Source organism: Bufo gargarizans, chromosome 4, assembly GCF_014858855.1.
Source record: "Bufo gargarizans isolate SCDJY-AF-19 chromosome 4, ASM1485885v1, whole genome shotgun sequence".
NCBI classification, from domain to species: domain Eukaryota; kingdom Metazoa; phylum Chordata; class Amphibia; order Anura; family Bufonidae; genus Bufo; species Bufo gargarizans.
The window spans coordinates 89,329,405-89,357,181 of record NC_058083.1 but is presented as its reverse complement, the minus strand read 5'-3'; the positions used below and the strand labels follow the sequence as shown (position 1 = coordinate 89,357,181).

The 27,777-nt window shown below is 42.1% G+C and overlaps 1 pseudogene; it reads right to left on the bottom strand.

Annotated features, from left to right (window-relative positions):
- Positions 1-6,456: 6,456 nt before the first annotated feature.
- LOC122935237 overlaps positions 6,457-27,777 on the bottom strand; it is a 73,200-nt pseudogene continuing 51,879 nt past the window's right edge.

Below are 27,777 nucleotides of genomic sequence, written 5' to 3'. Positions count from 1 at the left end.
TTTTAATGTGTGCGGACTACTGGGTTGCCACTCTGCTGGATCCACGGTACAAAGACAATGTGCCCACCTTACTTCCTGCACTGGAGCATGATAGGAAGATGCGCGAGTACAAGTGCACGTTGGTAGACGCGCTACTGAGAGCATTCCCAAATGTCACAGGGGAACAAGTGGAAGCCCAAGGCCAAGGCAGAGGAGGAGCAAGAGGTCACCAAGGCAGCTGTGTCACGGCCAGCTCCTCTGAGGGCAGGGTTAGCATAGCAGAGATGTGGTAAAGTTTTGTCAACACGCCACAGCTAACTGCACCACCACCTGATACGCAACGTGTTAGCAGGAGGCAACATTTCACTAACATGGTGGAACAGTACGTGTGCACACCCCTCCACGTACTGACTGATGGTTTGGCCCCATTCAACTTCTGGGTCTCTAAATTGTCCACGTGGCCAGAGCTAGCCTTTTATGCCTTGGAGGTGCTGGCCTGCCCGGCGGCCAGCGTTTTGTCTGAACGTGTATTCAGCACGGCAGGGGGCGTCATTACAGACAAACGCAGCCGCCTGTCTACAGCCAATGTGGACAAGCTGACGGTCATAAAAATGAACCAGGCATGGATCCCACTGTACCTGTCCATCCATTGTGCAGATTAGACATTAACTACCTCCCCTTAACCATATATTATTGTACTCCAGGGCACTTCCTCATTCAATCCTATTTTTATTTTCATTTTACCATTATATTTCGGGGCAACCCAAAGTTGAATGAACCTCTCCTCTGTCTGGGTGCCGGGGCCTAAATATATGCCAATGGACTGTTCCAATGTTGGGTGACGTGAAGCCTGATTCTCTGCTATTACATGCAGACTGATTCTCTGCTGACATGAAGCCAGATTCTCTGTTACGGGACCTCTCTCCTCTGCCTGGGTGCCTGGGCCTAAATATATGACAATGGACTGTTACAGTGGTGGCTGACGTGAAGCCTGATTCCATGCTATGACATGCAGACTGATTCTCTGCTGACATGAAGCCAGATTCTCTGTTACGGGACCTCTCTCCTCTGCCTGGGTCCCTGGGCCTAAATATATGACAATGAACTGTTACAGTGGTGGGTGACGTGAAGACTGATTCTCTGCTATGACATGCAGACTGATTCTCTGCTGACATGAAGCCAGATTCTCTGTTACGGGACCTCTCTCCTCTGCCTGGGTGCCTGGGCCTAAATATATGCCAATGGACTGTTGCAGTGGTGGCTGACGTGAAGCCTGATTCTCTGCTATGACATGCAGACTGATTCTCTGCTGACATGAAGCCAGAGTCTCTGGTACGGGACCTCTCTCCCCTGCCTGGGTGCCTGGGCCTAAATATATGACAATGGACTGTTACAGTGGTGGGTGACGTGAAGCCTGATTCTCTACTATGACATGCAGACTGATTCTCTGCTGACATGAAGCCAGATTCTATGTTACAGGACCTCTCTCCTCTGCCTGGGTGCCTGGGCCTAAATATATGACAATGGACTGTTACAGTGGTGGCTGACGTGAAGCCAGATTCTCTGCTATGGGACCTCTCTCCAATTGATATTGGTTAATTTTTATTTATTTTTATTTTTATTCATTTCCCTAGCCACATTTGTTTGCAGGGGATTTACCTACATGTTGCTGCCTTTTGCAGCCCTCTAGCTCTTTCCTGGGCTGTTTTACAGCCTTTTTAGTGCCGAAAAGTTTGGGTCCCCATTGACTTTAATGGGGTTCGGGTTCGGCCGAACTTCTCGAACCCGAACATCCAGGTGTTCGCTCAACTCTACTCATTACTCTAGAAATATTATCTAATAGTGGACCACTCTATAGAAGTCATAAAGAGTTGAATCTGCATTATAACCTAGATTCAAGTTCCTTATGACGTAATATGACAGAATAATATCCATTGAGCATAGATCATTACAAAGGGGACATTTTTAAAGTAACACTTCAAGAATGGTGTGTGAGTCCAAGGCCGCTACATGGCATATAGGACATAAGTAATGCGAATAAAATATGACATAATGCTGACGCCTATATACTGAATCATCACATAGATTAGGAAGCACAGAGGCAATACGTAGCACGATGAGCCCGCTCAATGACAATCGAGGCGGAACGTTCTGGGCCTAGAAGGCTCTCGCAAATCTCCTTTATAATATCAGAAGAGTCTTGTGGGGCTTCTGTCTCTGGGACCCCTCTGAAACGTAGGTTATTTCTTCTCCCACGGTTTTCCTGGTCCTCCAGGGCATTAAATGCATCATTAAGGTGCGATTGGGACTTCTGCAAGCTTCTTATTGTGGCCGTCTGGAAGTCCAGACTCTCCCGCCCACATGTCTAACATCTTGTCTGAGGGAGGATAGCTCGCTCACGAGAGGTTCCATCGCTCTTTGTAGAGCTGAATCCAGATATTTTCTGGAGATCGGGAGGTGTTTGCGATGCTTATGATCTTCAGTATCGCTACCATCAGCTTGGAACTCCGGTTCGCTCTCCTCGGTTTCTTTGTGAGATTCCGGCACCATCTTTGCTTCTCTTGCTGCGCAGAATGCCGCCGCTTTTTTCACAAATTTGTCCATATCTCCACAGTTTGTTTGCTTGTGTGAGAGGGACGAGTCTCCTGCTCTCTGCTGGCCTATTTTACCCATCTTTTTAGCTAGGTTGCCAAAGTTATCTGCAGTAAAGCCGGGTCTGAGTTGCAGAGCTCAAGCGCACACGTCCATTCCTGTCCGGCGCTAGCTCCGCCCCCGTTATCCTGCTGTTTGACAAGTTTCCATCTCTTATACGATCACTCTGCAAGTATTGCAGCGGCTGGTGTGCGGTCTCCACAATGATCCTTTCACCTTGGATAAAACTCCTAAAATATTGCAAAGCCCACACAGTTGACAATAATGCTTTCTCACAATCATTGAATTTTACCTCAACCAGTGACAAGGACTTGCTGGCATAGGGGATGATCTTGTTTCGGTTTTCGTGTTTTTGGAAAATAATTGCTTTTATCAGTGAAACCTGTTTTCACGAAGAAAGGTTTTCCCCCTTCTGAATTGAGCCTGGATAAGTTTGGCCTTGAGCTCGGTTACAGCTTGCTCATGACGCTCACTCCATTCCCATTTTACTCCTTTCTTTAGCAACTGCAAAAGAGGTTTTGTAATTTCAGCATAATTATCTATGAACTTATGTGAGTAGTTCATTATTCCCAGGAATGATCTCAACTCCTTGAGATTTGTAGGAGATTTTGTCTTGGTCACTGCTTCCACCTTCTTTTTCTGTGGGTTAATTCCATCCGCAGTGACTTCATGACCTAGGAAATTAACCTTGATCCAGCACCATTGAGCCTTCTGCAAAGAAAGTTTTACACCTGCTTTTCTCAGCTGGGTTAGTACTTTTATCAACTCCTGAATATGTTCCTCAAAAGTTGTACTTTTGATCAGGATGTTATCCACATACTGTAGGATAAGGTACCTCGTTTAGCAGCATCAGGCATTGCCTTATGCATGAACACTGCAAACTCATGGCCCGCATTTATGTACCCGAAGGGCATTCGGGTCCACGCATACTGTCGTTTGCCAAATGTAAAGCCAAGTTTGTACTGATCCCTTTCATCCACCTTAATCGTCCAATATCCTTGTGCACAGTCAAGGGCAGCAAAGAGTTTGGATCCGATTTAAACTCTTTTTCATTGATCTCATGGTTGATGACTCTTCGATGTGGCATGTAGTGATGAGCGGCAGGTGCAATATTCGATTTCGACGAAATTTGCGAATATTCGTTTTATATTAGTTGAAATCGAATATTCGTCATTATTCTTGTTATCGCGATTAATATGCGATTTAAATAATCGCGTATTGTGATTGTAACTTAAAGGCTACTCTCCTATTGAAATAGCAATGCAATTAATTCAAGTTATAATAATCGAATTGAAATTTTAACTTAGCACTGCTATATTCCATATTCGTTAATTCTAGCCTAATATGGAATATAGCAGTGCTAAGTTAAAATCAAAATTCGATTATTATAACTTGAATTAATTGAATTGCGATTTCAACTTGGACCTGGTTTACTATGGTTGGCTTGGTAAAATTAGCGAATAAGACGAATATATTCGTTATATTCCACAAAACGAAGATAACAAAGTATTCTGCATCTTCGTTTTAGCTACCTATTCGTCAACTTCGCTAATTCTAGCAATCATATAGGAAAGTTTACTATAGAGACAGCTAAGTTTAATTCGCTATGCGATTATATGACTGCTTTAAAAAATTAAATAAAATTGAATAATTATAATACCTGATAATTATTATAATGATTCTATTTATAAAAAAAAGCAAAGTAATATAATCGCATAGCGAATTAAACTTAGCTGTCTCTATAGTAAACTTTCCTATATGATTGCTAGAATTAGCGAAGTTGATGAATAGGTAGCTAAAACGAAGATGCAGAATACTTCGTTATCTTCGTTTTGTGGAATATGACGAATATATTCGTTATATTAATTTTGTGGAATATGACGAATACATTCGTCATATTCGCTAATTCTACCAAGCCAACCATAGTAAACCAGGTCCAAGTTGAAATCGCAATTCGAATTATTCAAGTTATAATAATCGAATTTTGATTTTAACTTAGCACTGCTATATTCCATATTAGGCTAGAATTAACGAATGCTAAGTTAAAATCGAAATTCGATTATTATAACTTGAATTAATCACATTGCTATTTCAATAGGAGAGTAGCCTTTAAGTTAAAATCGAAATTCGATTATTATAACTTGAAATCGAATTGCGATTTCAACGTAATTCTCAAATCCGACAGTACATTCTAGTATATGGAGACGTTCCCATGGTGATGGGGACGCTCCATGAGCACGGGAGTCGGCAGAAGCAGCAACGGGCACTGACTGGAGCAGCCAGGAAGCCAGGAATCCAAAGGACAGGTAAGAACAACTTTAGGGAAGTGGGAAAGAAAAAAATATAACAAAAAAAAAACGAATAATTGAAATATCAAATTTATATCACTATATTCGAAATATTTGCGAATTAGCGAAGTGCCGATATTCGCAAAAAAAAATTGATATTCGAATATTCGCGCTCAACACTAGTGGCATGTACCTTCTTCAGAGCTGAAAGAATAAACAGAGTGGATGTTAAATAACCCCTCAGGGGTTGAGGAAAAATGTTGTTCCACTGTTTGTTCCGCTGTCAGGTATTCATCAGGAATTATTCCAATAATATTATTTTGGAATCCAAATGTGTAGTATTCCGAATCCATAGCTAAATCAATTACGTTGTCCTTTTGTAGGGGTATGCTATGGGGAACCATGTTATGAAATACCATATGTAACGGATCCTGATGGATATTTATCAGGGGAGTAGGCTTTACCTTTAGGCCGAGTTGCTGCATTCTGTTGGATAAACAGATCAACGCGTCTGCGTTCTTCAGCTTCTGTCCCTTCTTTACTTTAATGGGGAAAAGAAATGCTTTCCATCCTTCAGGAATTTTAACTTCCCCAGCAACCATAATACTTACGGCATAGGGCATCTGTTGTCACCATCGTAAGGCTTGTTCTACATCCTGGAACCCCTCTGGGTTTCCCGGCAATCTGGACCATAAGGTGTTATTCACCAGGTCAATCTGTACGGCAAATCGGTGCAGAAGGTCATTACCTATATACATTTGATACCGTGGTTCATTTATCATGATGAAAGCGTGCTCCGTAGTCTTACTTCCTAGACAAAATGCATCTTGCAACCACATTATGACTTTGGGAATCTCCATCCAGATCATGAACCAATTGGTCCTGTGGAGAGGAACTTTTAATCATTTTAGGATTGGTGACCTGTTTTAAGAGTCCTAGGCTTATGTAACTTGCTTCGGATTTCAAATCCAACTTGGCATATATTACCCGGGCTATATTGTTTACCTGTAAGGGAATCAATAAATTGTCATTGACCTTTTCAATCCATACCATCGATTGAACGTGCCTGGTCAGGTCCACACTTCGTGATTCCAACTTTCAAGAGAAATGGTTAATATATCATCATCCAGAGTTACCCTTTTGATTTTGTCCCTCTGGATGGTGATGATGTGAGCGGCACCATTGACATCTTCCTTGGGGTTACCATTCTTCAGGATTGTGACCTCCGGTATTTGATTGTTCCTGAAATGCACTTCAATAGAGTTAGGTTTCTCTTCAATGACAACTGTGTTGTGCTTGTGTGTTGCAAGAGTATTCATAGGCAATGGGTGCCTTCACCTGAGTCCATACTGCTTCATTAATGAAATCAACTATGGGACGCAATCTTTTTAATAGATCGATTCCTATAATCATTCGATCATATGGAAGATCCAGAATCAATGTGGGATGTCTAATTGTCTTCTTGCCAATCTTAAATGTCAACCAGGATGTTCCTTTTACCTGCAAAGCATCTCCACCTAAACTTATCAAAGAGCCATCAAATGACCTTAATCATGGCTTCTTTGATGTTAAATCCAAAACCTGTTGGAAATAAGTGCAAGATAAAATGGTGGCTTGTTATCCAATGTCTATTAAGCCTTTGATTGGTCTGACCTCCAGTTGGTGTGGAGTCAGCCACTGATCCACCTGTGCGTTCAGGGCGGACAGGAGTGCTGGTCCGGTGTGACTCTCAGCTTTCAGGCAAATCAACCCCAAGATGGCGGGACACTGTCATATCCGGGTTGTGGAATAGACCCTGGGGAGCTAGGGGTGTGCAGTTGATGTGGAGCAAGATGCAGCAGCAGAAGAGGACTCCTGCAAGTCATGGCGGTGTCACCAACTCCTCTGCAGAGCCACGCATTCCATGCTTGGCAGCTGTCAGCAGGGTGACCCAATGTGCAGTGTAGGTGATATACCTGCCCTGACCGTGCTTTGCAGACCAGGTATCAGATGGACCCTTGCCCCAACACTGTGTGCCAGACATGCCATGACTTCCTTTTGCACAATAGAGTACAGGTTGGGGATTGCCTTTTGTGAAAATAAATTTGGGCCGGGTACCTTCCACTGCGGTGTCCCAATAGCTACAAATTTTTTGAAGGCCTCAGACTCCACCAGCTTGTATGGTAAAAGCTGGTGGGCTAAGAGTTCCGACAAGCTAGCTGTCAGACGCTGGGCAAGGGGGTGACTCTGTGACATTGGCTTCTTACGCTCAAACATGTCCTTGACAGACACCTGACTGTGGGCATATGAGCAGTAACTGCTCAAGGCGAGAGGCGGAGTGGCGGAGTGGCGGGTGGTTGAGAGGGGGCAAGGAGGACAGCAGTGGTTGACATTGCTGAAGATGCTGGACCAGGAGGTGGATGGTGGCTTTGAGTTTGTGTGCTGCTTGTACTCATGTGTTGATCCCATAGGCGTTTGTGATGTGAGATCATGTGCCTTCGCAAAGCAGTTGTACCGAGGTGAGTGTTGGACTTCCCACGACTCAGTTTCTTTTGGCACAGGTTGCAAATGGCATCGCTGTTATCAGAGGCAGACACACAAAAAAAATGCCACACTGCTGAGCTTTGCAATGACGGCAATCTGGTGGTGGCAACAGCATGCATTGATTGGAGTGTTGTCTTGCTGTCCCCGGATGCCGATACATGCTGTCTGACTGTGCCACTAGCTCCTTGCGACGACCTCCCCCCTGCTTCTAACTCGTCTCCTCCTCCTCTCTGTCTACCCATCTGAACTTTCCCCCTGTTCTTCTTCTCTTCGAGCGGGCACCCACGTGACATCCACGGACACATCGCCATCATCAACCGCTTCACTTGTATCTGACAACTCAGCAAAGGAAGCAGCAGCGGGTACAACATCATCATCATCACACCGTACGTCCATGTGTGTAATGCTGCCTGGCTGAGACATATCCCTGTTATCTACATCCTCTGGCAATAATGGTTGTGCATCACTCATTTTTTCCAACTGATGTGTAAATAACTCCTCTGACAGATCAAGTGAAGCAGCTGTGGTGCTAGTGTTGGTGGTGGTGGCAGGTGGGCGAGTGGTAACTTGAGAGGTGCCCAAAGCTGAGCTGGAGGAGGCTGGTGCATCAAGGTTCCGAGCGGAAGCTGTAGAATATTGGGTGTCCTGTGTTAGCCAGTTAACTATGTCCTCAGAACTTTCCGAGTTCAGGGTACGTGGCCTCTGAACACTGGTCATTATTCTAGGGCCAAAGGGAATCACAGCACCACGACCACGACGGCCCCTGTGGAGTGGCCTGCCTCGGCCTGTCATTTTTTTTAGATTAGTTTAGTTGTACTATGCGTGCAAGCTACTGTGACACCAGATATGAGTGGCACTGTGCACCGGCAGAAGTTGGCAGAGTAGATGCTGTAGGCCTAACACACACGCTTGCAGACAACTAAATGCTATTATATTACAGTCAAAATTGTTTTTGTTTTTTTATGCAAGCTACTGGTACACCAGATATGAGTGGCACTGGTGGCACTGGCAGAAGTTGGCAGAGTAGACGCTGTAGGCCTAACACACACGCTTGCAGACAACTAAGTACTATTATATTACAGTCAAAATTGTTGTTGTTTTTTTTTTAATGCAAGCTACTGTGACACCAGATATGAGTGGCACTGGGAGCACTGGCAGAAGTTCGCAGAGTAAATGCGGTAGGCCTAACACACACGCTGGCAGGCAACTGCAATTAGATTACAGAGTGAAAAAAAAAAAAGCTGACTGATGTACTAGCCCTAAAAATGGATTTTTGGGGTGCTGTCCTCATAGCAGAGATCAGATGAGTCTTTCAGGACTGCAGTGGACACTGAATACACTTGCCTAGCTATCAATTTTCCTATTAAATCAGCAGCAGCTGCACTGTCCCTGCTCTCACTAAGAATGCAGCTTCCGAATAAATCTAAAATGGATGCTGTCCAGGAGGTGGGAGGGTCTGGGAGGGAGGGTCTGCTGCTGATTGGCTGGAATGTGTCTGCTGACTGTGAGGTACATGGTCAAAGTTTGCTCAATGATGACAAATAGGGGGCGGACCGAACATTGCATATGTTCGCCGGCCGCAGTGAACGCAAACAAGGAATGTTAGCCGGGAACTGTTCGCCGGCGAATAGTTTGGGACATCTCTACCGATTAGTGTATTGGTTATCAAAACATTATAATGCAACAAAGAAACAATAGAACTGAATCTGTGGAAAGTCCCTTATGCTCAATCAAAGAATATGGCAGTAAGAGACACCTTATAAATACGCCCGTTGGCCTAACCACGGATGATAAAATCCAATCAGAGATCCCACTCTGATAGAAATATTACAGGAATTCTAATGATGTGCACGTTCATTAAAATTTCCCATAAAATTATTGTTTTAACACTATTGACCCATTAATAATGGGGTCTCAACTATATGCCAATTGGAGCGATTTATAATTACTGCAAATGAAATAAATTATACATTACCCCTGGCTTTGGGAAAAAGAGCATTTAGAAGGGACCCAGCTTTCCAAGATTTAGATCTGTCAGTTTCTTTTTGCGAGTCTCGGGTGCGTCCCTGGAAGAATTCCTTAGGGTGTAGGGAGCTTTTTCTTAGGACTGGAAGTGGTGAAGATGTTCTGTGATCTGTGACGTCCTGTGGTACGTTCCTGACGTGTGAAGTGATGATGATCCCCTGATCTCCAAAACTGGATCAGATATTCTAATCCTTATCTATGCCCATCCCCTCTTGGATTAGGGATTTCCAATTAGATAAGGTGGGTGTGACGTATGTTAATCATGGGGATGATGTAACTTAATTGGCATTCCTTAGAAACTTCTGCCCATCTACCACTTGATGGCACTGTTGTATCAAATGTGAAATTCAGCTCCTCTGAATGGATCCTAATTAGGAAAATTCAACTTAAACGCTCTCTACATCCCCTAAGATTATATATCCACTCAGCGAGATACACACAGTATAAAATATACATTAACAATATTTGGTTATAATACATCAATATTGCATAGTATATATGAATCATTAACAAGTTCAAACTCTAAATAAATGCACACAGGAATATATAATCATATATCTATATCTATATATATATCTATATCTATATATATATATATATATGAATAGATATCTATTCCACACCAGATGTGTTTTATGGATACCTTTCCTTATCAGATCATGGCTCAGCCATGAAACACCCATTGTTCCTTAGACAGACATGTTTAGAGAAACCAGTACAGATAAATCCATGTCTCTAAACAATAATAAAAAGTATAATGTTATCTATATATTCACTTTTAACCAATTACCGCTACGCTAACGCCGAAAGGCGTCATCTCTGCGGCGCTCCCAGGCTACGCTAACGCCAATAGGCGTCATCTCGCGTGAGCCGAGATTTCCTGTGAACGCGCGCACGCAGGCGCCCGCGCTCACAGGAACGGAAGGTAAGCGAGTGGATCTCCAGCCTGCCAGCGGCGATCGCTCGCTGGCAGGCTGGAGATGTGATTTTTTTAACCCCTAACAGGTATATTAGACGCTGTTTTGATAACAGCGTCTAATATACCTGCTACCTGGTCCTCTGGTGGTCCCTTTTGTTAGGATCGACCACCAGAGGACACAGGCAGCTCAGTAAAGTAGCACCAAACACCACTACACTACACTGCACCCCCCCCTGTCACTTATTAACCCTTTATAAACCACTGATCAGCCCATATAGACTCCCTGATCACCCCCCTGTCATTGATCACCCCCCTGTCATTGCTCACCCCCTGTAAGGCTCCATTCAGAGGTCCGTATGATTTTTACGGATCCACTGATACATGGATCGGATCCGCAAAACACATGCGGACGTCTGAATGGAGCCTTACAGGGGAATGATCAATGACAGAGGAGTGATCACCCATATAGACTCCCTGATCACCTCCGTCATTGATCACCCCCCTGTAAGGCTCCATTCAGACGTCCGTATGATTTTTACGGATCCACGGATACATGGATCGGATCCGCAAAACGCATACGGACGTCTGAATGGAGCCTTACATGGGGGTGATCAGTGACAGGGGGTGATCACCTCATATACACTCCCTGATCACCCCCTGTCATTGATCACCCCCCTGTAAGGCTCCATTCAGACGTCTGCATGTGTTTTACGGATCCACGCATCCATGGATCGGATCCGCAAAACGCATACGGACGTCTGAATGGAGCCTTACAGGGGGGTGATCAGTGACAGGGGGGTGATCACCTCATATACACTTCCTGATCACCCCCTGTCATTGATCACCCCCCTGTAAGGCTCCATTCAGACGTCTGCATGTGTTTTACGGATCCACACATCCATGGATCGGATCCGCAAAACGCATACGGACGTCTGAATGGAGCCTTACAGGGGGGTGATCAATGACAGGGGGGTGATCACCCCATATACACTCCCTGATCACCCCCCTGTCATTGATTACCCCCATGTAAGGCTCCATTCAGACGTCCGTATGTGTTTTGCGGTTCCGATCTATGTATCCGTGGATCCGTAAAAAACATATGGACGTCTGAATGGAGCCTTTCAGAGGGGTGATCAATGACAGAGGGGTGATCAGTGACAGGGGGGTGATCACCCCATATACACTCCCTGATCACCCCCTGTCATTGATCACCCCCCCCCCCCCCTGTAAGGCTCCATTCAGAATTATTTTTTGGCCCAAGTTAGCGGAAATATTTTTTTGTTTGTTTTTTCTTACAAAGTCTCATATTCCACTAACTTGTGTCAAAAAATAAAATCTCACATGAAGTCACCATACCCCTCACGGAATCCAAATGCGTAACATTTTTATACATTTATATTCCAGACTTCTTCTCACGCTTTAGGGCCCCTAAAAAGCCAGGGCAGAATAAATACCCCACATGTGACCCCATTTCGGAAAGAAGACACCCCAAGGTATTCCGTGAGGGGCATATTGAGTCCATGAAAGATTGAAATTTTTGTCCTAAGTTAGCGGAAAGTGAGACTTTGTGAGAAAAAATCAAAAAAAAAAAATCAATTTCCGCTAACTTATGCAAAAAAAATAAAATTCTATGAACTCGCCAGACCTCTCATTGAATACCTTGGGGTGTCTTCTTTCCAAAATGGGGTCACATGTGGGGTATTTATACTGCCTTGGCATTTTAGGGGCCTGAAACCGTGAGAAGAAGTCTGGGATCCAAATGTCTAAAAATGCCCCCTAAAAGGAATTTGGGCCCCTTTGCGCATCTAGGCTGCAAAAAAGTGTCACACATCTGGTATCACCGTACTCGGGAGAAGTTGGGCAATGTGTTTTGCGGTGTCATTTTACATATACCCATGCTGGGTGAGATAAATATCTTGGTCAAATGCCAACTTTGTATAAAAAAAATGGGAAAAGTTGTCTTTTGCAGAGATATTTCTCTCACTCAGCATGGGTATATGTAAAATGACACCCCAAAACACATTCCCCAACTTCTCCTGAGTACGGTGATACCAGATGTGTGTCACTTTTTTGCCGCCTAGGTGGGCAAAGGGGCACATATTCCAAAGTGCACCTTTCGGATTTCACAGGCCATTTTTTACACATTTTGATTTCAAACTACTAACCACACATTAGGGGCCCTAGAATGCCAGGGCAGTATAACTTCCCCACAAGTGACCCAATTTTGGAAAGAAGACACCCCAAGGTATTTCGTGATGGGCATAGTGAGTTCATGGAAGTTTTTATTTTTTGTCGCAAGTTAGTGGAATATGAGACTTTGTAAGAAAAAAATAAAAATAAAAAATAAATCATCATTTTCCGCTAACTTGTGACAAAAAATAAAAAGTTCTATGAACTCACTATGCCCATCAGCGAATACCTTAGGGTGTCTACTTTCCGAAATGGGGTCATTTGTGGGGGGGTTTCTACTGTCTGGGCATTGTAGAACCTCAGGAAACATGACAGGTGCTCAGAAAGTCAGAGCTGCTTCAAAAAGCGGAAATTCACATTTTTGTACCATAGTTTGTAAACGCTATAACTTTTACCCAAACCATTTTTTTTTTTACCCAAACATTTTTTTTAAAATCAAAGACATGTAGAACAATAAATTTAGCGAAAAATTTATATATGGATGTCGTTTTTTTTGCAAAATTTTACAACTGAAAGTGAAAAATGTCTTTTTTTTTGCAAAAAAATCGTTAAATTTCGATTAATAACAAAAAAAGTAAAAATGTCAGCAGCAATGAAATACCACCAAATGAAAGCTCTATTAGCACTGAGAAGAAAAGGAGGTAAAAATAATTTGGGTGGTAAGTTGCATGACCGAGCAATAAACCTCTAAAGTTGTGGAGTGCCGATTTGTAAAAAAGGGCCTGGTCACTAGGGGGGTATAAACCTGTGGTCCTTAAGTGGTTAACACATTGAACTTGCCATGAACCCATATTGTTTTCTTTTTTTCAGGTTCATGCTGATCACATGCTGTTAAAGGCCATGATCATCCATATTGAATATAGTATCATCAGATACATTGTACACTTATAAAAATGCACAACACCCCTACACAGATTTTAGCATATGCAATTAAAAATGACTTTGCTCCCAATGTCTCCATAGCACTGCGGATATTATTGACATTGCCAATATCTGTCGCATCTGGTGAACGAAACTTTGCAAAGCTCAAATTAATAAAAAATGATCTACGTTCAGCAATGTCACAAGAGAGATTGGTGGGACTTGCAATGATTTCTATTGAAAACCGTATAGCGCAGGACATTGATTTTCAGACTTTGCTTTATGATTTTGTGAGCACAAAAGCAAGAAAAGTTACATTTTTATAGAGCTCCCTTTGTATGTGTATATTATCTAGCACTTTAGTTGAATTGCACTCAGATAACTCGCAGGAAACTTAAGTTCTTATGTTATAGTTTGAAAATAAGTTTATAATGTGAAAGGAAAAATGTGATTAATATGTTGGTTTGAAACCTCCCTGATCCTTATTGAACTTCTTTTTGACCAATAACTGGTAATGTTTTGCCTTGAACGGGCTGTTTTAGTGTAGCACTGTGTTTGTGTGTTGTGTTTTAAGACAAGTATGTTTGCACTATTTCCTGCACTTTTACTCAATGCTGAAAACTTTGTTTTATAGATGTATAACGTATTTTGTTAAATTGTTAATAAAACCCAGTTAACAAAAAACACCATTTAGTTAGTTTTTTATATAAAAGAAAAATAGGGTAAAGAAACATATACCGTATGCACAGGAGGTGGGTGCGGTAGGTGCGAGGCAGGCATTCAGGCTATTGGAGTGGGGTCCGCATGGGATGCTGGTGTTAGGGGGAGTTCTGGAAAGGGGTGGGGGGCCAAAATGTAGCTTTGCTGGTGTTGGCAAAAATCCTTGCACCGGCCCTGTCTACAATCAACCAGTTAAGTATGTTACTTGAGGTATTTACACCAATGTCTCCATCCTCATGACATGCCCTCTATTCTTTTGTATATACAGAGCTAAAAAAAACATGTAGGAGCTCCGCCTTGTCTTGATCCCGTGCTGCCATAGGACGTCCAGGAAATCTAGAATTCTTTTCTGTCTTCATCATTTTTTTTATTTATTTTTTAAGTTTCTCTGCCACATCAGTAAAATATTGAGGGATGTAAGTGAAATATTGAGGGACGTGAAGTAGCTCCATATGATCTCTTTATTATGGTCATCACAGAACAGAAGAGGGAGACAAAGACAACCTCAAAAGGTACTGCAGCTTCTCATCTACATAATGTTAGATTTAAAACCCATACTACATAAAAAGTTGAGTATATTTTCAAAGATTTTATTGTTATTGTACTGTCATCTTTATTTTTCCTCTCCATTGAGATACATAGCTTTTTGATTAATTAAACTAGGCACCATTTAATCTCAAAATTGCTGTCATGTGAGTTTCCACAGTGCGTTGATCTGTAGAATGATAAAACCAGCAGAACTTTAAACAAATGATAAATCATCATATAATACAATCACTGCCTGACGAAAAGCTTAAAATACAAAACAATTTTTTTTTAATGAGATAATTGTATAAAACTGGGAAAATAAAACCCGGAGAACTTGGTGTAAATGGGAAGAGATATTACTGTGGGCTCAAAAGAAACACCCCAGGGGTGCTCATATTAGATGACACTCCTGGACGTGTGATCATCTGTGCTAAGGGTACTTTCACACTCGTGGCAGAGGATTCCAGCAGGCAATTCAGTCACCGGAACTGCCTGCCGGATCCGTCAAAACATGTGCAAACTGATGGCATTTGTCAGACGGATCAAGATCCTGATCCGCCTGACAAATGCATTGAAATGTCGGATCAATCCGGAAAGACGAATCCGGGATTTATTTATTTTTTCACAATTTTTGCGGTCTAAGCATCCGCAGACCGCAATGCCGGATCTGTTTTGCCGGAACACTCGAGGCTGGATCCGGCATTAATGCATTTCGATGGGAAGAAATGCCAGATCTGGCATTCTGGCAAGTGTTCTGGAATTTTCTGTCTTGAAGGCAAAAAGACTGAACTGAAGACATCCTGATGCATCCTGAACGGATTGCTCTCCATTCAGAATGCATTAGGATAAAACTGTTCAGTTATTTTCTGGTATTGAGCCCCTAGGACGGAACTCAATGCCGGAAATGAATAATGCTAGTGTTAAAGTACCCTAAGATATTTTGGCCCCAGACAGATATGAGCTATAGTTGCTGAAAAACTGCCCTTGAAACACTATGCATCCATTCGCAACAGCACATGTATCAAGCAGTTGATTCTGTCAACCATTAGATACACTGTAGTAGGTTGTGGCAGTGATACACACAGCAGAAAAATCTATAAACTGACCGATTAAGGTTGCAGGGCTAAACCGGTCTGTTAGCATGTGTTATATCATCCACCATCAACCTCTCCTTATAATTCCCTAATGAGGCCTATAAGCAGACATGCATCCACTGTCCCTATAATAGATTCAGCTGTAGTACTGATTTAGCCCTAACTCATCCAAACCTACAGAATACACACATACTGCATTAGTTGCAATTCAACTGTGGACACTAATAATGGCCGGATGAATAGCTGAACACTATCTATTGCTCCATACTGATCTTACTGCTCATAAGATTAGCCCCTATGCTCTATGCGTTTCGCTGCATCTAGGCTCATCAGGAGCAAGCAAGGTTGTGGCTATTGAGTGAAACTAACAAACATAAATTGCCGTCCACCTCTAGTAGTGAAGCGGCGACATCTTTGTCGCTTGTGTGGCTGTGAAGTGGCCGCCAGATTCACGCATATATAAAGGGATAACTCCTCCCTTCCTCCGGATCATACCCATGAAACCAGCCAATCAGAAGGCTGGGGGCACGGTTGAATCACACTGTTTACTCTCCTAGTGGGTGATCGCACACTAAGTTTCACAACACTTTCATGAAAGAATGGGATTATATTGGCATTATAGACCCTATGAGGTAATGTAACAGTAACTGACAGAATGAGAACAAAATGAATCTCCTATAACCTGAAATGTATACTTATTACAGATCCAAAGTATTTGGTAATGTGTCCTGAAGTCATACACAATCATAAACTACAGCCATCAAAATACCTGATGCGGCATGGACACAACAAAGAACCGCAACCGACTTTTTATTCCTGAACAATTGCATTGTGTGTAGCTACACCTGCCCTACATAAAAGAGCTGGTGCTGCTGCACCTAAGATGATATTATTAATATGAGACTACAAGCACATTAAATATGCCATAAAGAATGGCATCATCAAAAACTCCTATCCTGGTCATCACAATCCATCATGGGTAGATTAAATCTCATATCTCAACAGGCCCACATGCACATAAAAATACCAATGTGGCTATGCGATGAGCTGATGACCATCATATTATGGATTAAAATGAAATTGACTTATCAAAGGAAGGGGATATGAATGCCATATATGATACAATAATGATCGCTATATCCTCAATTACCAATAGACCCAACCAGTAAGGTGCCCATTTAAGTCTGCTTTCACAAAAAACCTACAAAAGAAGAAATATATTGATTGAAGCCCTCTGGACGAACGGTCCCTAATCGAAGTGTCCATTGGGCTTCTTTCTGAAGCAGTTTTCTGTCTAAGTCACTTCCTCTCATTGAGCGTTTAATGACTTCAAGGCCCTGGAATTTGATCACCCCAACATCACCCTGATGTAGAGTGGCCACATGTATTGTGATCGCCGTATCAGATCGTTTACGGATATCATTTAGGTGTTACCCTATCCAATCTCTTTCTTTCAGTGATTGTTTTGCCCACATATTGCTTGCCACAAATACATGTGGTCAGGTATATTACCCCACTTGTATCAGGTGGCAGCTAGGGATCTTCAGAAAAGGTTACACAATGTGGGGTAATCACAATATGTCCTTACCAAGGCACACCAACACTCCCTGGCCACAAACTGTGAGACATTGCTTACGCCGAGGTCCTGGTTGCAGAATAATGCATCCATTCGGATCATTGCCACGTATGACAAGGCCCATAAAGAAGTGAGAGAGATTTTTTCAAGATATTGGTGAATTCTGCGTTCAGATCCAAACATCTGTTTGATGCCCATCCATTTATTGTATATCACAGTGGACGCAACCTAAAAGGTAGGTTGGTTCACTTTTTTTTTAGTTGCCTACACCCACCAGTTGGCTGAAATCAAACCTTATAGGTACTTTTTGTTGTGGCAACTGTGTTGCCTGCAGCTCAATGCCTGAGGGCAACAACTTTGCATAACTATTCAAGAGAGGTTTTTGATTAAATCCTTCATTAATTACAAGACATGTGGGGTAATATAAAAATATGGAAATTTCAGCCCGCACAACCCCTAGCAGGTGCAGATTGCTATGGCAAAATAGAGATATAAATGTAAAAACACAAAATGCAATCGCACACTGCAACCAGCACTCTGCCCTGCCTTTATGCTGGATGTTGTATAAGGCATTGGTGTACATTTTGGCCAAAGCGTAATAAGCCACTCACCACGTCAAGGTCGCCTTCATGAGTGGTCCCTAACACTAGTTCCTACCTTTTATGGGCCATGACAGCCACATAAAGTCCAGGGAGCGCAGGCACAGCATGCACGCCAAGCACACTCTGCTTTTAACCCCGTCCGGTGCCATTACAGCTTTCATCGGATCCAGGGATGCAAGTACTCACATGCATGCTGAGCCCACTTTATACTTCTCCTGGAGCCTAATGGCTACTGGTAGGTGCTGTATAAGCAGACTCAGTTTTATACTGACTTTAAAACCAGCCTCCAGGGGGCAGATTAACTGGACAGGTGTGCTTGACAGCTTGGAGATCGCCACGCCTCCAATACGTACTACAAGGAGAAAAATATGGAAATTTCAGCCTGCACAACCCCTAGCAGGTGCAGATTGCTATGGCGAAATAGAGATATAAATGATGATGATATTTTTCTCTTGTAGTACGTATTGGAGGCGTGGCGATCTCCAAGCAGTCAAGCACACCTGTCCAGTTAATCTGCCCCCTGGAGGCTGGTTTTAAAGTCAGTATAAAACGGAGTCTGCTTATACAGCACCTACCAGTAGCCATTAGGCTCCAGGAGAAGTATAAAGTGGGCTCAGCATGCATGTGAGTACTTGCATCCCTGGATCCGATGAAAGCTGTAATGGCACCGGACGGGGTTAAAAGCAGAGTGTGCTTGGCGTGCATGCTGTGCCTGCGCTCCCTGGACTTTATGTGGCTGTCATGGCCCATAAAAGGTAGGAACTAGTGTTAGGGACCACTCATGAAGGCGACCTTGACGTGGTGAGTGGCTTATTACGCTTTAGCCAAAATGTACACCAATGCCTTATTCAACATCCAGCATAAAGGCAGGGCAGAGTGCTGGTTGCAGTGTGCGATTGCATTTTGTGTTTTTACATGTGGGGTAATATACCTGGCCATATGTATTTGTGGCAAGCAATATGTGAGAAAATAGGGGAACACATAAATGATATCCGCAAACGGTCTGATACCCCGATCGCAAGACATGTGGCCACTCTACATCATGGTTATGTTGGGGTAATCAAATTCCAGGGCCTTAAAGTCATTAAACGGTCACTGAGCATAGGTGACCTAGACAAAAAAATTCTTCAGAAAGAGGCCCAATAGGCTTTTGTTTACTCACTGTTTGTACAGAGGGCGCCAATGAATATATTTATTTTGTAATTTTTTTATTTTTTTTGTGAAGGTAGACTTGAATGGGCACCTTACTGGTTGGGTCTATTCAGGTCATTTAGGATATAATGGCCATTATGGTATCATATATGGCCATTGATATTGCCTTCCTGGCTGAATATATGATTCAGCTCATCTGGGCCTGTTGAGATATTAGATTTGGTCTATGAGATTTAGTCTACCCATGATGGATTGTGATGACCAGGATAAGAGTCTATGATGATGCCAATCTTTATGGCATATTTGATGTGCTTATAGTCTTAAAATAATGTCTTAGGTGCAGCACCACCAGCTCATTTACGCAGGGAAGGGGTAGCTACACAGAATGCAACTGTTCTGAAATATAAAGCCGATTGCGGTTCATCAGTGTGTCCATGCCACATCAGTTATTTGGTGGCTATATTTTATGATTGTGTATGACTTCAGGACACATTAACAAGTATTTTGGATCTGTATTAAGCATATGATCTGGGTCATAGGAGATTTTGTTCTTATTCTGTCAGTTACTGGTATATTACCTCATAGGGTCTATACTGAAAATATAATCCCTGTTTTTCATGGAAGTTTTTTTTTTTTTTTTTCAATGCTTTATTGAAGATATAAATCAGTAGTACAGGTAATTTCAAATTAATAAACAGTACACAGCAGTATACATTATCGCACTGCTTAGATACTTAATACAATAACTAATTCATGAATTAAAGTACAATCAGGTACAAATTGGTGTCACAGTATATTAAGCTTGGTCTTTCTAGTAGGACATATGTAAGTGCTACAAGTATCCCTAGGTACACTGAAGTTCAAAAGAGGCACACAGGACTTATTGATGCTATAAAACTTATTACATCAAAGCTAGTGATGCAACAGGTCTAAGCATAAATTCATAAGCCAGTTATTGTGAAAAGCATAGAGGCAATTAACCGATGCAAATAGAAGTGGTTAGTCATTTTTCCTGAAAGACGACCATTGTGTCCAACATTTCCTATAAGCAGTTATGCTGTCATTTTCCGAGGCTGCTAGCTCCTCGAATATGAAGATTTGGTCAATCTTGGCTATTCACCTGGATATGGGTGGTGTTTCCATTGACAACCAGTAACATGGAATTAGAAGACGGGCTGCATCTAAAAGATGATTAAACAAGGGGGGGATGGATATCTTGTGTGGATGTGTGTGTCCCCAAGAGAGCTAAATCAGGTGAGGCAGGGATGGACGATTGGCAAATCTTATTACATTGTTCGAATATGGCAAGCCACCATGTCTTAATTTCGGAACAAGACCACCAAATGTGGAAAAAGGAGCCTTTATCTTGTCCACACCTCCAACACCTGTCCGAACTTGATGGATTAAATCTGCAAGTAACCTCCGGGATTTTGTACCACCTTGTTAAAATCTTAGGTAAGCGTTCTCCTAAATACGCACACATCTTGAAGCTTTGTGAGGTCTAATAAGTAGCCTGGTTATTGTTGTTTGGTTAAACTAAATGTCTAGATCTTTTTCCCATAGACCAATGAAAGACGGTTTTACTGTGATTTTAGGAGAGATTAGATTTTTGTATATCAGGGAGATTAATTTGGGTTGTGGATTGGGACTAGTCATAAGATTCTCAAACCATGTAAGTGGACGCTGTAAGGAGCTTTTATCAATAAACTTGGTGGTAAAGGACTGAAGAAAAGATAAGAAAGGGAGGGGAAACTTGCAGTCTGGATAAAGTTTAATAATAGAGGTCAGGTCCAGTAACTTACCGCTATCACTAAATATAGAGACCACCATCTGATTGGAGTTCTTTATGGATAATGGGAGACTATCCAGCAAAGTTTTGGATGCAAATCCCATGATGTCTCTCAATTGAATCAAGGGAGATGGTAGTGGGATAGCGTTAGTAGATGACTGGAACCAATCCCATGCTTTTAATGTGGATTTAACTATGGGAGTATCACTTATAACCTTTTGTTTAGATGATCTATTGACTACTAGAAGCCCTCTGAAAGGGGTATCCTGGAGTGCTTGTTCAAGGTCAACCCAGGGTTCGTTCACTGTACCCTTAACCCAGCCTACAAACCTAGCTAGTAGGACTGCATTATTGTAAAGTTCAGGATCAGGCATGCTTATCCCACCAAAACGTTTGGGTTTCTTTAGAGTTGCGAAGGAAATCCGAGCTTTCTTACCAGCCCAGATAAAAGATCTAATCATTCGATTGAATGAAATATAAAATGACCTGGGCACCGGAATTGGTAAGACTTGTTGGAGATAAGTCATTCTAGGAATAATAAGTGAAGTCACTATATTCTTCCTGCCGAACCAGGATAGTAGGAAGTTATTGAGGGATGAGAGTTGATCTTTTATTGAGTTTAGGAGTGGTGTATAATTTAGGCGAAACAGGGTATCAGGATCGGGTCCTATTTTGATTCCCAAATAGGTCATATGTGGACTATCCCAGTTAAATGGTGAATTCAATTTGAGCTTGTTAGCCAAAGGGGAGGGAAAACCAACATTAAGAACATGGGATTTTGCTGCATTAATTTTGAAATTAGAAAGCCTACCGAAGATTCTCAGAATATGTTCAATGTGAGGAAAAGCAATGATCAGGGTTCGTAAACATAATAAGCAGGTCGTCAGCAAATGCTGCAACCTTATGGCTATGTCTACCAACACTAACCCCCTGGATTCCCCCCTCCCTCCTAATAGCTTGTAAAAGGGATTCCATGACCAAAACAAATAGAAGAGGGGAGAGGGGACATCCCTGCCTGGTCCCATTATGTATAGCGAAGGATGAGGACAAAGAATTGTTTACTATTACAGAGGCTGAAGCATTTGCGTATAGGGAGAAGACTGCGTTTAGGAACTTTTCCGGGATCCCAAATGTGAGCAGAACTTTACTCATATAGTCCCAGTCCACTCTGTCGAATGCTTTCTCAGCATCATTGCTGAGAAGGATCAGAGGGCGCTTGGATCTTTTTGCATGATAAATGCAGTTTAGGACTCTAGCCGTATTATCCTTACCCTCCCTACCCTTAATGAAACCTACTTGATCTTTTTGAATTAAGGTGGGAAGGAGGGAGGACAGATGAGAAGCCATTAATTTTGCTAGAATTTTTAAGTCCAGATTCAGCAAAGAGATGGGACGATAACTCGCACAGTCGGAGGCATCTTTCCCCTCTTTATGAATCAGAGATATATGAGCCTTCGTCATATCCGTAGTCATATTAGAGCCATTTAAAGCACTATTGCATACTTCTAACAGATAGGGGCTTAGGATATTGGATAGGGACCTATAGTATGATGCTGGGAGTCAATCTGGGCCCGGGCATTTTCCTCTTGGAAGCTGCTTGATGGTGTCTTCCAGTTCCTGAGTAGTGAAAGGGGCCTGTAGTAGTTGGGCTTGCTCCATGGACAATGAGGGTAGGGATAGAGATTGTAAAAAGGAGGTTATTGAATCGTTATGTGGGAAAGGGTATTGTGCTTTTTTATCTGAGTCTTTCAGGTTATACAGGGAATGATAAAAATTTTTGAATTGGGCCGCTATATCAGTTGTGGTGTAGACTAGTTCACCACTAGAAGTCTTGATCTGATGAATATAGTTTTGGGCTTTTCTTTGTTTAATCCGCTGCATCATAAATTTGGATGCTCTATCACCATGGGCGTAGTATTTAAAACGTGCCTGTAGATAGTATTTGTCTGAAGTAGAGTCTAAGATCTTTTTTAAGGCCTCCCTCAAAGCAGTTAACTCAATGAGATGAGACTCTAATAAAGATTGTTTATGGAGGGTTTCCAGTTTCTGGATTTTAGTTAGTAAGGAGTCTACTCGGGCTTTTCTATCTTTTTTGGCTTTTGCTCCTATTGAGATGAAATGACCTCTCACGAATGCTTTATGGGTATCCCATAAAACATGGCATGAGTTCACGAAGTTGTGATTAAGAGTGAAATATTCCCTTAATGCTCCTTGTGTCTGGGATAAAGGGTCCCCTGGGGCAATTCATTGTTCATTTAGCCGCCATCTGAATGGGCGAGGTTCCACATTTAGGGCTGATAGTAACAAGAAGATAGGGGCATGATCAGAAAGGTGCATAGTTCCAATGCTGGCCCGGCTGCAGAACTGGAGATGCTCTTTTGATATGAATAAGTAGTCCAATCTGTGATAGGACCCATGCACATGAGAGAAAAAAGAGTAATCTCTTTCGTTAGGATTGAAAAGCCTCCATACATCACATATGGACCAATTGTGCAAGGTTTTCTTAAGACGTCTAAGCTCTTTGATAGCTATTGGTGGCCTTTTGGAGGTGGAGTCGATGCAAGGTTCAAGAGTTAGATTCAAGTCCCCTCCCAGTACAACCACTCCCTCTTTGAATGGTTCCAGTGAGGAAAGAGTCTCTATGATCCATGCAGCATGGCCAACATTGGGAGCATACAGGTTAATGAAAGTGTATATCTGGTTAGCTATAACTCCTTTGAGTAACAAATATCTACCCTCCTGGTCCTGGGTGTGACATAAATAGGTGAATGGAATATGTTTCCTAAATCCTATGCTTACGCCCCTGGAGGCCGAGGAACCTGAGCCGCAATGGTACCATTCCGCAAATAGGGAATTTTTAAGGTTTGGATATTTGTCAAATTTAAAGTGGGTCTCCTGTAGAAATAAAATTGAGCACTTTTATTTTTTTAAATAAGAGAAAACTTGGCTTTGTTTGGAGGGGGAGTTGAATCCCTTCACATTGAAGGACGCTATGCACAGTTCATTCATACCCCAATGCGAAGGGATACATGATATATAAGCTTAGTGAGTGAAGTTTGATACAGGCGAATCTTATAAAGGGGGGGGGGGCACTCAACCTCCAGAAGCGCAGCAATGATTTGTCCCGAATATCTTGAATAAGACCGTACATCCTGTGCACAAAGAAGGGTACCTAATTGAAAAACAAAAACAACAGAAACAACAAAGAAATAAGAAATTAAATGGTAATCAACCATAAAGTTAACACTGTGAAGTGTATTGAACATTTTTGGCGGAGTAATAAAACTCTTTATCTATTGGGGGGAGAGAGAAACACTCTTTTCGCAGTATCCTTCCCTAGAGCATAAGGAACCAGACCTAGGTTTATAAGTATAAGAGAAACTCTATATAATCGCAATGCATTGCGAAAAACCGCATTTCCCATATTCCGGAACATGCGATTCAAACCTATGTAGTAGGGGAACATATAAGCGATCAGTTACAGCATCGAATAGCTACGAAGAAGAAGTTCGAATGTGAGCATCCGCATTCTGAATGAAGCGCAGTTATAACTGTAATATTGCAGACATGCGAAAGTTTACAGTTCAGTGAAAGCATTCCTGTCTTTAGGGGCCTGCGAAATAGACTTGAGTTACAGGGGTTAAACTGAGCTAACTACTAGGAACTCGTAGAGAAAACAATCGAATGTTAACACCCGCATTTTGTGGTGTTCATGCGAATATTAGTTCTATAGCAGGTATGCGATTTTATACTTATCAAGAGGTATTTTCTTCACTCGTCGATCAGAGGCAGTCTTCGCGGGGTGGAAGCATTCATTCTTCTACCTCTTGATGGCTTTGGGGTACGCGGAGGTTCCCAGGGGATGAAAGATGGCAACTCTGGCAGGGTATTTGTATTTTGCAGCACCTCCCAATTTTCGATCATCAACGGCTGGATTTAGAGCTGCGAATAAATCTTCTACAAGTCTTTGGGTGAGGAGACCAGTAAACGACGGCCGTCGTGTAAGAATGAGAGTCCGAAAGGGAAGGACCAATGGTATAGAATTTTCTGTGAGCGCAGCCGATCCGTGAGTGGTTTCAGCGCTCTGCGCTTGCGAAGAGTGGTTTGAGCTAGGTCCTGAAAAATCGCAATTTCGTTGCCTTCCCATAACAGCGACGGGTTGTTTCTGGCGCCGGAAAGAATCGCTTCTTTGACTGGGAAATAAATAAATTTACAAATAATGTCCCTTGGAGGCTCATTCGGGAGCGGTTTAGGTCTTAAAGCTCTGTGAGCCCTTTCGATTATTATCTCATGCTCTGTGTCAGGACCTAAAAGCTGTAGGCAGATTTGCATTACTGCTTCAGAAATATCGCCAGGGCCGACAGATTCAGGAATACCTCTGAACCGAAGGTTATTCCTTCTTCCCCTGTTTTCCTGATCCTCCAGCGCCGTGTAGAGTAAGTTTATGTGGGCTTGATGTTCAGCCATGTTAGAGGATACCTCTTTTTGATGCGCCACAATCTTTTGTTGATTCTCCTCCAGGGTTTCCACTCTGGATCCAATATGGCGAATATCTCCCCTGATAGCAGCTAGTTCAGAGCTGAGGGGTTCTAAGGCTTCAGCGAGAGAGTCCTTAATAAAACTCCCGGAGATTGGAAGAGCGTCTGGGCTAAGGGAAGCCTCCCTGCCGCCTTCAGCACCTAGCGGAGCTTGTTGTTTATTGCCTGCTGTCTTTGGTGTTCCGGCCGCCATTTTAGCTTCTTTTGCCACATATGCAGCGGCTGCCTTTTTGATAAATTTGTCCATTTCTCCAGGCTGGGATGCCGTTTTAGCAGGACCAGAGTTTTCAATATTCCTTTGCCCTCCGATTTTGACCATTTTTGGTCTGGTTAGCTAAAGATAAAAAGCTTAGAAGGATATCTAGTTAGCGGAGCAACGCTTCACACAGCCATCTACTCCCGGCGTTGGCTCTGCCCCCTTCATGGAAGTTTTATGACACTTAGTGTGCGATCACCCACTAGAGGGAACTAGGAGAGTAAACAGTGCGATTCGACCACGCACCCAGCCTTCTGATTGGCTGGTTTTGTGGGTATGATCTGGAGGAAGGGAGGAGTTATCCCTTTATATATGTGGGAATCTGGTGGCCACTTCACAGCCACACAAACACCAGTGATGTAGCCACTACTATAGCTCATATCTGTCTGTGGGCAAAAGATCTTAGCACAAATGATCACATGTCCAGGAGTGTCATCTAATATTATGAACACCCCTGGTAGAGAGGTGTTTCATCTGAGCCTACAGTAATATCTATGCCTATTTACACCGGGTTCACCGGGTTTTCTTTTCCCAGTTTTATACAATGATCTAATTTAATTATTTTTTGTTTTGTATTTTAAGTGTTCTTTAATTGATTGTGCAATTAAGTGGGACATAAACCCCATTCTACCTCTATTCAGTAATTAGTAAATCATCATATAACACTAGAAATTATTTTTAAATATTACTCAGCTTGTTATGTATATTTACTATCAGGGGCAGGAATTTACTAAGACTAGTGTTTGATATGCCAGTCTTTATCAGACAGTGTCTCTTAATAAATGCCATGTATCACCTATCTTTCAAGCCCAGAAAAGCAAATGTGCATAAACTAAATCTATGCCCAGTTTGTTCTATATTTTGTCAGTTTACAGTGCAAATGATGGTAAATTAACCATGTCGTGGGAGGCCCTCCCCTCCTGTTAAGCCCCACCCAGAATGGCTTAAAATTGAAAAAAAAACTCGACTTCTTCTATAACATGCTAACCACAGATGAAGCAACATGTTTAAGGTGGCAGGTTCCCTTTAAATGGGTGCATGTACTTTATCATTGAGGGGAGAATTTTGGAAAATACACTCTATCTGACTTTTAAAAAAACCTTCATTTTCTCAATATATAATTATACAATATACAGTGAATTACCATTCAAGCGCAATATATGCAGATATGTACTTATGAAAAAAAATATTAAAATCCCACAGAAATATCCATTATAAAAATAACTATAGGAATCATTCTAAAATACTACACATTTTATCATCATTTGGAGAGAGTTCAGAGAAGAGCTACTAAACTGGTACATGGATTGCAGGATAAAACTTACCAGGAAAGATTAAAGGACCTAAACATGTATAGCTTGGAAGAAAGACGAGACAGAGGGGATATGATAGAAACTTTTAAATACATAAAGGGAATCAACAAGGTAAAAGAGGAGAGAATATTTAAAAGAAGAAAAACTGCTACAAGAGGACATAGTTTTCAATTAGAGGGGCAAAGGTTTAAAAGTAACATCAGGAAGTATTACTTTACTGAGAGAGTAGTGGATGCATGGAATAGCCTTCCTGCAGAAGTGGTAGCTGCAAATACAGTGAAGGAGTTTAAGCATGCATGGGATAGGCATAAGGCCATCCTTCATATAAGATAGGGCCAGGGGCTATCCATAGTACTTAGTATATTGGACAGACTAGATGGGCCAAATGGTTCTTATCTGCCGACACATTCATTGTTTCTATGTTTCTATCTCACTGTTTTCTGACGGAAAAAAGCCACAAACAACGTGTTTGCGACTTTTTAAATGCCACTTGGGACAAATTTTGTCACAATTTTCTGCAACTACCTGAATGAGCTGGATGGAGAAATAAGGAAAAAAAAAAAAAAAACAGCAGGTAGGGCTATATAGATACTCAGTGGCTTTATTATATTTTTAAATACATGCGATTTCAAAAGTACAAAAGTATTCAGAGCCAGCTGCTGGTTTGAAAAATGCTGACTATTTTGTCATGAGACAACCCCTTTTAAGGGCAGTTTCATATCAGTGTTTTTGTGTCTGTTCTGCTACATTATAGAAAATAACAGAAGTACCA